Here is an 8,909-nt window from a genome sequence, read left to right on the forward strand (position 1 = left end):
CACTTTTAAAAAATTTTTGCGAACTACGCGCATAGTTTTAAGTTTTTAAATAGTTATAGAATATTGAAGAAAAATTATGTAAGACAGTTAAAAGCAAATACGCTGCTGAAAGAAAGTCTGCGTAATAAAATATTCGCCATATTTTCTTAAACGCCTTTGAAAAAATTATTCATTCTACAACTTAAAAATAACAGAGTTTGAAACTATACGCGCAGTTCGCGAAACTTCTTCAAAGGACAAAAATATATGAGGATTCGCGAGAAAGGCCCCTGACTCGAAAAGGTTAATTTTTTTTAACGATTCATTACAAATGAAAGTTCGTTCTCGAAATTGGCAAATACCGGAGATCGATATCATTATTACATTCTGAGTTATGAGCAGTCAAATTCGACAGTAATTGCGCCGTATACGGGTGATTATGCGAAAGCTAGCGTACTCGGCCTTGTATACCTGCTCGCCGTGTAAAATCAACAGCATTCGATTCAATAATTGCTTCAACTTTTTATTCAGAATTCTTGAGGCTTTTTAAGTACATTATCCTTTGAAGTTTAGTAAAATAGAGCAAAACTGCTCAAAATTTTCGATAACTTCTAATAATTTTGTTACTGGTTTGGCGTTTGCACATTTTATTCAAATTCGGCTATATAACTGCTTACTTGAAAATCACTTAAGAATTTCGAACAAATCGGTTTAAAATGTTGCATATTTGCTACAAAAGGTGACTTTTTTGTCTTTCTTCTCTTATATTTCCTAAGATGTTTAAATTTACGGGATTTTCCGTACTTAAAAAATATCGAGATTTGCATCCGTAGCATATATACACACTTGCATATGTAAAACAAAAAGTGAAAATGGTTTTATTATTTAAATAATTGTTATGAATTCAACGCAAACATAATTTTCTTATTATTATTTTCAAATATTTGAACATTATATCCGCTTTTGCCGATAAAAATTCTTGCTATACTAATTCTTAATTTAATCTCCGACTTTAACGATTTTTTTTTGGTTTCTTCCATCATCACTAGGGTGTACTAGGGCGATCCGCATATGAAGTCAAAAAACGCTTCTAAACTTGAAGCTTTCAACATTAGCTTCAATTTACTGCGAAAGTTTTAAATACTTTAATAAACAAGTAAGGAAGGTTAAGTTCGGGTGTAACCGAACATTACATACTCAGTTGAGAGCTATGGTGACAACATAAGGGAAAATAACCATGTAGGAAAATGAATCGAGGGAAACCCTGGAATGTGTTTGTATGACATGCGTATCAAATGAAAGGCATTAAAGAGTATTTTATGAGGGAGTGGGCCATAGTTCTATAGGTGGACGCCATTTAGGGATATAGCCATAAAGGTGGATCAGGGTTGACTCTAGAATGCGTTTGTACGATATGGGTATCAAATGAAAGGTGTTAATGAGTATTTTAAAAGGGAGTAATCCTTAGTTCCATAGGTGGACGCCGTTTCGAGATATCGCCATAAAGGTGGACCAGAGGTGACCCTAGAATTTGTTTGTACAATATGGGTATCAAAAGAAAGGTGTTAATGAGTATTTTAAAAGGGAGTAATCCCTAGTTCCATAGGTGGACGCCGTTTCGAGATATCGCCATAAAGGTGGACCAGGGGTGACCCTAGAATTTGTTTGTACAATATGGAAATCAAACGAAAGGTGTTAATGAGTATTTTAAAAGGGAGTGGGCCTTAGTTCTATAGGTGGACGCCGTTTCGAAATATCGCCACAAAGGTGGACCAGGGGTGACTCTAGAATGTGTTTGTACGATATGGGTATCAAATTAAAGGTATTAATGAGGGTTTTAAAAGGGAGTGGTGGTTGTTGTATAGGTGGTCGCATTTTCGAGATATCGCCATAAAGCTGGACCAGGGGTGACTCTAGAATGGGTTTGTACGATATGGGTATCAAATGAAAGGTGCTAATGAGTATTTTAAAAGGGAGTAATCCTTAGTTCCATAGGTGGACGCCGTTTCGAGATATCGCCATAAAGGTGGACCATGGGTGACCCTAGAATTTGTTTGTAGAATATGGGCATCAAACGAATGGTGTTAGTGAGTATTTTAAAAGGGAGTGGGCCTTAGTTCTATAGGTGGATGCCGTTTCGAAATATCGCCATAAAAGTGGACCAGGCGTGACTCTAGAATGTGTTTGTACGATATGGGTATCAAATTAAAGGTATTAATGAGGGTTTTAAAAGGGAGTGGTGGTTGTTGTATAGGTGGTCGCTTTTTCGAGATATCGCCACAAAGGTGGACCAGGGGTGACTCTAGAATGCGTTTGTACGATATGGGTATCACATGAAAGGTGTTAATGACTATTTTAAAAGGGAGTAATCCTTAGTTCCATAGGTGGACGCCGTTTCGAGATATCGCCATAAAGGTGGACCAGGGGTTACCCTAGAATTAGTTTGTACAATATGGGCATCAAACGAATGGTGTTAATGAGTATTTAAAAGGGAGTGGGCCTTAGTTCTATAGGTGGATGCCGTTTCGAAATATCGCCATAAAAGTGGACCAGGGGTGACTCTAGAATGTGTTTGTACGATATGGGTATCAAATTAAAGGTATTAATGAGGGTTTTAAAAGGGAGTGGTGGTTGTTGTACAGGTGGTCCCCTTTTCGAGATATCGCCATAAAGGTGGACCAGGGGTGACTCTAGAATGCGTTTGTACGATATGGGTATCAAATGAAAGGTGTTAATGAGTATTTTAAAAGGGAGTAATTCTTAGTTCCATAGATGGACGCCGTTTCGAGATATCGCCATAAAGGTGGACCAGGGGTGACCCTAGAATTTGTTTGTACAATATGGGTATCAAAAGAAAGGTGTTAATGAGTATTTTAAAAGGGAGTAATCCTTAGTTCCATAGGTGGACGCCGTTTCGAGATATCGCCATAAAGGTGGACCAGGGGTGACCCTAGAATTTGTTTGTACAATATGGGCATCAAACGAAAGGTGTTAATGAGTATTTTAAAAGGGAGTGGGCCTTAGTTCTATAGGTGGACGCCGTTTCGAAATATCGCCACAAAGGTGGACCAGGGGTGACTCTAGAATGTGTTTGTACGATATGGGTATCAAATTAAAGGTATTAATGAGGGTTTTAAAAGGGAGTGGTGGTTGTTGTATAGGTGGTCGCATTTTCGAGATATCGCCATAAAGGTGGACCAGGGGTGACCCCAGAATTTGTTTGTACAATATGGTTATCAAAAGAAAGGTGTTAATGAGTATTTTAAAAGGGAGTATTCCTTAGTTCCATAGGTGGACGCCGTTTCGAGATATCGCCATAAAGGTGGAGCAGGGGTGACCCTAGAATTTGCTTGTACAATATGGGTATCAAAAGAAAGGTGTTAATGAGTATTTTAAAAGGGCGTGGGGCTTAGTTCTATAGGTGGACACCTTTTCGAGATATCGCCATAAAGGTGGACCAGGGGTGACTCTAGAATGAGTTTGTACGATATGGGTATCAAATTAAAGGTATTAATGAGAGTTTTAAAAGGGAGTGGTGGTAGTTGTATATGTGAATGCGTTTTCCAGAAATCGACCAAAATGTGGACCAGGGTGACCCAGAACATTATCTGTTGGATACCGCTAATTTATTTATATATGTAATACCTGCCAAGATTTTAAGGGTTTTTTATTTCGCCCTGCAGAACTTTTTCATTTTCTTCTACTTAATATGGTAGGTGTCACAACCGTTTTATAAAGTTTTTTCTAAAGTTATATTTCGCGTCAATAAAACAATCCAATTACCTTACCATGTTTTATCCCCTTTTTCGTATTTGGTATAGAATTATGGTATATTTTTCATTTTTCGTAATTTTCGATATCGAAAAAGTGGGCGTGGTCATAGTCGGATTTCGTTCATTTTTTATACCAAGATAAAGTGAGTTCAAGTAAGCACGTGAACTAAGTTCATTAAAGATATGTCGATTTTTGCTCAAGTTATCGTGTTAACGGCCATGCGGAAGGACAGACGGACGACTGTGTATAAAAACTGGGCGTGGCATCAACCGATTCCGCCCATTTTCACAGAAAACAGTTAACGTCATAGAATCTATGCCCCTACCAAATTTCAAAAGGATTGGTTAATTTTTGTTCGACTTATGGCGTTAAAAGTATCCTAGACAAATTAAATGAAAAAGGGCGGAGCCACGCCCATTTTGAAATTTTCTTTTATTTTTGTATTTTGTTGCACCACATCATTACTGGAGTTGAATGTTGACATAATTTACTTATATACTGTAAAGATATTAAATTTTTTGTTAAAATTTTACTTTAAAAAAATTTTTTTTTTTTTAAATTGGGCCTTCTCCGATTTTGCTAATTTTTATTAAGCGTACATATAGTAATAGGAGTAATGTTCCTGCCAAATTTCATCGTGATATCTTCAACGACTGCCAAATTACAGCTGGCAAAAGTTTTAAATTACCTTCTTTCAAAAGTGGGCGGGGCCACGCCCATTGTCCAAAATTTTACTAGTTTTCTATTCTGCGTCATAAGTTCAACTCATCTACCAAGTTTCGTCGCTTTATCTGTCTTTTGTAATGAATTATCGCACTTTTTCGGTTTTTCGAAATTTTCGATATCGAAAAAGTGGGCGTGGTTATAGTCCGATATCGTTCATTTTAAATAGCGATCTGAGATGAGTGCTCAGGAACCTACATACCAAATTTCATCAAGATACCTCAAAATTTACTCAAGTTATCGTGTTAACGGACGGACGGACATGGCTCAATCAAATTTTTTTTCGACCCTGATTATTTTGATATATGGAAGTCTATATCTATCTCGATTCCTTTATATATGTACAACCAACCGTTATCCAATCAAACTTAATATACTCTGTGAGCTCTGCTCAACTGAGTATAAAAATTTAAAAATTTGTGAACTATTTTGTAATTTTAAGTTCGGTTAGCTATAAAAACGTAGATTTTTGTTTTTCAAACTATTATTTGTATTTAATTTTTTAGTTCGATGTATTTTGTTTGTAGATTTCAATGTTTCCAGTACGTCCAGACGTCAGGCATTTGCTGTACGTGAGGGACCTTCACTGTTTGACTGATTATAATCAAAAATTATAATAATTGTTTACGCCTAAAGAAAATTTTGAATAAAAAATTCCGCGGCGCTAATTTTCCTATATATTCTTACTTGACTCAAATTAGAAATCGCAAATTAACTTAAAGTTGATCCTGTGGCGCTTGTTTGCTTTTGTGTTCGTCTCACTTCAGTAAAAATATGGTTATAGTCTTTTTCTCGAAATGGTCACATGTTCAAACGGAAATATCCTATATGGTCACTACTCCAAGTTTTGAAGAGCCCTTAAGTCAATTGGCCGCAAGGTAAATTGGCCTTATTATCTCTTTCGTCATAAGTGAACTGGCCTAATGTACGTTGACCTCATGTCACCCCACCATTAAATTATTGCATTATGGTCGGTACTCGATACGTCTGCTAAGTTTTAATTAAACTTTTTTCCATTTGAAATGGTCACAAGGTCAACTGACTTTATGTCCTCTGAGCTTATGTCGACCCACCATCAAATTCTTGCATTGTCATTGATCCTTGAAACGTGTGCAAAGTTTGAATTAACCTTATAGCCATTCTAAATAAGGTCAATTGATTTTATGCTTGTTGGCCTGATGTCACCTCACCATCAAATTATTGCATTGTAATCGATCATTGATACTCTTGCGTAGTTTCAATTAAACTTATGGCCATTTGAAGGACCCTCGTATGTGAGGTTGACAATTGGCCTGGAGATCATAGTACAGGTTTACAAGTATGATATGTATGAGAGGGAAACATTTCCTTTCTCTTTCTAACACACTGCCGTTTGACACTTCAGTCAGTGTCAAACTATTGTGGAACTCAGTGGAACCTGCGTGGAACATGCGTTTGACACTGAACGAAGTGTCAAAATTACCGGGGTTGCTGTCGTGGAAAGCGACGCAGGGAAACAAAAAAGGGCGTGGAATATCAGATATGGGTTGCTGTGATGGTAAATTTTTTTGAACGAATTTAGTATGAAAATCTAGTGCACCTATATGGGTCCTACACAAAATTATACAAAAGTCTTGAATTGGGGTATCTGAGGGCGCGTAGTTATTCCAGTATTAAGAATACAAACACAGGTGCTAAGTTTTTCTGCCCGTTCAAAAGTTCTCCCCGAAAAACAGTTTGAAACCGAGGTCGACTGCAATAACCCGTCAAAAAATGTAGAAAGAGAAATGAAAAGACGCGTTTTGTCCTGTTATCAATAATCCAAAGCGAAAAAGTATTCGAATTATTGGAAGCGAGGCAAAAGCGTGTCTATTCATTCTTCCCACAACGGTTTTGGTCATGTTTTAGCAATCGTCCTCGGTAATAAAGTATCACAATTTGTTAATTAAAATTATCCAAAACATATGGATTTTAAAAAGAGGTGTAATTAAGTGCTCATTTGAAAGTAAATAAGAATATTTCTTCGTAATTTTACAATAAAAATTTTACAAAGTTTTCGTTAGCAGCTACTAGACTTTTCTTGGACCTAAGAAGTACAACAGTGCCAAATAGCATACATGCTGGAGATGGTGTACAGCTATAGCTTAGTACTGCCACTTCACTGCCCTCCATCTGAAACATAAAATTATATGGCTGAATTTTCATAGCACCCTTCGTCGCGTCAAAGCGAAGGAAGCGGCAAAGCGTTCCATTGTTATTTTAGCGAAGAAACGTAACAAAAGCGTTTATATATTTCGGGCTTAACGACTTCCCGTTAATAGACATCGTCAGTTAGGTGGAGTTTGCCATACACGTCATTCGCTATCCGGTTGATATGAAGGAATTTTCCGTACCTTCATGTGCTATCCCATTAAATATCAAAATAGATGTGCAGAAGCCCTGAATGCCGTGATTTGCAAAGTTACTATCATGGTCTCTTGTGTGTCTTTCCGACCGCTGGCGAAGTGCCACAATGAACATTTGGTTAGTCAGTCAATGTCTAGGGGTATTTCAAAGGACACATGGCGTAGACGGTTTAATGTGGTCACATAAATCGTTCCCGAGATGTTTGGGCTAGTACCACCAACATCGATAACACACCCCAAAACCTTCGGGAAGTGGTGTTGTTGTTGTAGCAATGCTTCATACAATAGGAGCGACCGATCACATATTCTCATCAATGTCCTCTAACGGGAGTCCAAGGAAACTTGCAGTTTCAACAGGGGTGGACCATAGTGATAGGGGTGTTAGAGGCGTTGGTTCCACATTACAATTGAAGAGATGGTTGGTGTCATGTAGGGACACATTGCAAGCAGAACATACATTTTGTATGCTTGGGTTGATTCTGGATAGGTAAGAGTTTAATCGGTTACAGTACCCAGATGGAAGTTGAGCTAGAGTGACGCGCGTTTCCCTAGGGAGAGTGCGTTCCTCTTCTGCAAGTTCTGGGTATTTCTCTTTAATAACTGGATTCGCCGGGCAATTCCTGACATAGAGGTGCGACGCCTGTTTGTTGATATCACTGAGGACCTGCTTGTGGTTTTTGCTTCATACGGCTGTGTTCTCAAGTGCCGTATTTCCTCATAATGCGTTCCTCTTCTGCGAGTTCTGGATATTTTTATTTAAGAACTGGATATGCCGGGCAATTCCTGGCATAGAGGTCCGACGCCTGTTTACGTATACCACTGAGGACCTGCTTGTGCTTTGTTGCTTCATACGCCTGTGTTCTCAGGTGCCGCATTTCCTCATAATGCTTACGGAGATGACCTCTTAAGCCCCTGGGAGGGGTGGCCTCATCAATCAGATACCTGTTGGGATGTCGAGGTTTCTTGGTATTCAACAGAAACTGTTTGTTCAGCATTTCATTTCTTTCCCTAATGGGGAGTACTGTCGCCTCATTGTGTAGGTGGTGTTCTGGGGACATAAGAAGACAGCCCGTAGCGGTTCGGAGGGCAGTGTTTTGGCAGGCCTGTATTTTCTTCAAGTGAGTAACCTTTAGGCTTGGCGACCATATCGGGGACGCATAGCATGCAATCGGCCGGCCAATTGCCTTGTAAGTGGTAATGAGCTTTCTCTGTCTTTACCCCATGTGCCAGTAGATTATGGGTTTTATTACGGCTCTGGATTTAAGGTACAATTGAGGTTGCATACTCTTCAAAATGTAGATCCTGATCGAACATCACACCCAAATGTTTTAGGTGTAAGACAGTCGGTAGCGTAATGTCATCGACATGGATGTCCAATATGGTCGACATTTGCCATGCCCATGTTGTAAATAAGTCGCCGATGATTTATTCGGTGACGTTGCTAGGTTTAGCGAGCCGAAAAAAACTGGAGAGATCAGGGAGATAGCTGTTTATTTTATTACAAAGCTGAACGATGTGTGGGCCTGGACCTGTCGCCATTACTGCTTAGTCAAGGTGAAGGTGTTCGAAGGAAGCTTCGAAAGGTAGAAGCTAACCAGAAGCGGGGATAGAACATCACCCTGCGGTGCCCCTTGTTTAATTCTTCTGGGTTTAGATGTTATGTTCCTGAATTGCTCCGATGCTTGCTGACCAGACATATAATTTGGGGACCAGCTTTTGAGACTTTTAGGAAGGGAGGACCATTCCAAGCTTGCAGTAACGTGTCGTGGTTGACAGTATCAAAAGCTTTTGATAGGTCTAGCGCAATGTGTACTGTCCTATGATGGGGTTTTTGATTTAGTCCACAATTTAATTTAGTTCGATAGCCATGTTGATGATTGGCAAGACGCAAATTTGCAGTAAAATAGGGCAGCAGAATGACTATAGACTACTGGCGATAGGAGAGATATCGGACGATGAGAATCTCCTATGTTAGCTGGTTTCCCAGGCTTTAATAACGGAACCACCCTGGCCAATTTCCATTTTTCGGGGATGGCGAAGGTGGACAGG

Source organism: Eurosta solidaginis, chromosome 4 (genome assembly GCF_040869045.1).
Source record: "Eurosta solidaginis isolate ZX-2024a chromosome 4, ASM4086904v1, whole genome shotgun sequence".
NCBI classification, from domain to species: domain Eukaryota; kingdom Metazoa; phylum Arthropoda; class Insecta; order Diptera; family Tephritidae; genus Eurosta; species Eurosta solidaginis.